The sequence below is a fragment of the Meles meles genome, unplaced genomic scaffold, assembly GCF_922984935.1.
Source record: "Meles meles unplaced genomic scaffold, mMelMel3.1 paternal haplotype, whole genome shotgun sequence".
Classification (NCBI taxonomy): domain Eukaryota; kingdom Metazoa; phylum Chordata; class Mammalia; order Carnivora; family Mustelidae; genus Meles; species Meles meles.
The window spans coordinates 52501-55000 of record NW_025721457.1 but is presented as its reverse complement, the minus strand read 5'-3'; the positions used below and the strand labels follow the sequence as shown (position 1 = coordinate 55000).

Genomic DNA, 2500 nt, shown 5'->3' with positions numbered 1-2500 from the left:
GGGCGCGAGAGGGGCGGCGCGCGAGGCCGGGAGAGGGCACGGGCCGAAGGAGGACCCCCGGCTCGAGGAAAAGCCACGGGCCGACGCCCGCGGACCCGGCCTCCGGCCCACCCCCCCCAACGCCGAGGGAGGGGGGCCGAAAACGCGGGCGCGGGCGCGGGCGGGGAGCACGGGCCGGCGGCACAGGCGGGAGCCCTGCCGGGCTCGGGGGAGGGGGGAGGGGGAGACGGCCGAGCGGGGAGCGAGCCGCCAGGGCGGGCCGAGGGCGGCACGCGCACGCGCGCGGGGAGGCGAGGGCGGGGGTTGGAGGGAGCACGCGGGCACGAAGCCGGGGCGGCGGGCGGGCGGGGGGGCGGGGGGCGGCGGGGCGCAGCGGTCGCCCCCGACCGCCGGCCCTCGCATCCCCACACGCACCCCCCCACCGCCACCGCCCACGGGCACCGCCGCCCGGGCTCCTCTCCTCTCCTCCTCCCTTCACCGAAGCCCCCGCGCGCAACCGCCGCACGGCCGCGGGGCCGGGCGACGGACGGCGCGGCGCGCCCGTCCTCCCTGGACGACGACACGACACGACACACCCCGTCGACACCCCCCCAACCCCGACCCACCGCGGGCTCGGGGCACCCGGCGCGGCGCGGCCGCAACCCGGGGGAAGGCGCGCAGCGGCGGGCGGCGCCGCAGCGTCCCGCGGGCCGCCGCCGGGGCACGCGGCCCCGGGGCGCGGCCCCGCGCGCGCGCGACTCGGGCCTCGGCGCGAGCCGCCCGGACAGGGCGAAGGCCGGGGTCGCCGGCGGGGAGGGAGGGGCGGGCGCGGACCCCGGACGCCAGGCGGCGGCGGCGGCCCACGGAGGGGGGCCCCCGGCCGGGACGACCGGGGCTCGCCGCCGGGGGCACGGCGGCGAGACCGACGGCGTTCCGGGTCCGGGCTCTCCCCCACGACGGACCGCCACCGGCGAGCGGCACGGGACCGCGACGCCCCCCAACGCACAACCCGGGCGACCCCAAGACCGCGTGCGGCGCGAGGGATCTCCCCCCAGAGGAACCGCGGCGGCGGCCGCGGCCCTCAGCGCGAGCTCTCTCCTCTCTCCCTTTCTCGCGGGCGGGGCCGCCCCCCCCTGCCCCGGCGCCGGCACCGGCCCCCCCACCCCCACACACGCTCGCACGCCTCCACCCCCTCCCACGTCCCACACGCGCTGCACCGCCGGGCGGACCCGGCGGGGCGAGGCGAGGCGAGGCGTGGGCGGGTGGAGGGGCGGGGTGCGCGGGCGGTGGGGACCAGGGGCGCACGGGGCGGAGGAGGCCACCGTGTCTGCACTTAGGGGGACGGAGGGCACCGGCAGACCCAGGCCCTGCGAGGCAAACCCCCAGCCGCGCCACCCCCCCGGGGCGACAGACCCCTGGGGGAAGCGATTGATCGTGAAGCGACGCTCAGACAGGCGTAGCCCCGGGAGGAACCCGGGGCCGCAAGTGCGTTCGAAGTGTCGATGATCAATGTGTCCTGCAATTCACATTAATTCTCGCAGCTAGCTGCGTTCTTCATCGACGCACGAGCCGAGTGATCCACCGCTAAGAGTCGTACGAGTTTTGATCGTTCAGGGGGCCGACCCCCGGAGGGGCGGCCCCCCCTGGCACAGCACATTCCCCCGAAGGGGTGCCTCCGGCCGGCCAGTCGAGACACAAGCGAGACCAGACTCCGAGAAGGTCGGAAAGGTTGGACCACGGGGCATCCGGCCACCGCCCACCACGCGAGGAGCGGAGCTCGGACAACCCCACAGGCGCCCAGGGGGTTCCCACCTGCCCCCCCCACACACACACACCGAGGGACGCGGGGCACACGCACACGCACGGCCGGGCGGGGCCGCCGGGCAGCCCCCTCCCGACGGCCGCGCGAAGACCGTGGCGCGGCATGGCAACCCCGGCCCCGGGGGGGGTGGGGTGGGGTGGGCGGCGGAGTCTGGGGGAGAAGGGAACCCCTCCTCCCCACGGGCCCGACCGCCCCGACCCGAGGCGGACGGGCGACCCCCAAAGGGTCTTTAAACCTCCGCGCCGGGACGCGCTAGGTACCTGGACAGGGGGTGGGGGACAGGCGAGGCGGGGGGGGGGGGGGGCGGGACACGAGGCCGCAGGCCACCCCGCCTCGACGCCGATCCCGTCCGCGGCCAACCCCGCGGGGCACGGAAACCCCTGGCGCTGCCGGCCCGTGACGGAGGAGGCCCCCACGCCCCGCCGGGCGCCGCCACCGGCCCCGGCCTACACCGGCACCCGGCACCGCCTTCTCCCCCATTCCTTAACCCCCCCCCGCCAGCGCCGCCGGGGCGGACCGGACCCCTCTTCCTTGCCCGAGCACCCCGAAGCTCTCTTCGGCCCACACCCGCGTCCCTCCCCGCACCCGCGAACCCAGGCCCCCTTCGCCGCCGAGGGCGAGGGGCTGCAGCGGGAAGCGGGGCACAGGCAGGCAGGGCGCGTGAGGCACGGGGGAAGAGAGCAGCAGGGGCGGGGAAGG

At 78.7% G+C, this 2500-nt stretch overlaps 1 non-coding gene across 1 annotated transcript; it reads right to left on the bottom strand.

Moving 5' to 3' along the window:
- Positions 1 to 1419: 1419 nt before the first annotated feature.
- On the bottom strand, positions 1420 to 1572 carry LOC123936402. Its single transcript, XR_006817269.1, has one exon. It is a non-coding gene; the product is annotated as a 5.8S ribosomal RNA (ribosomal RNA).
- Positions 1573 to 2500: the final 928 nt, after the last annotated feature.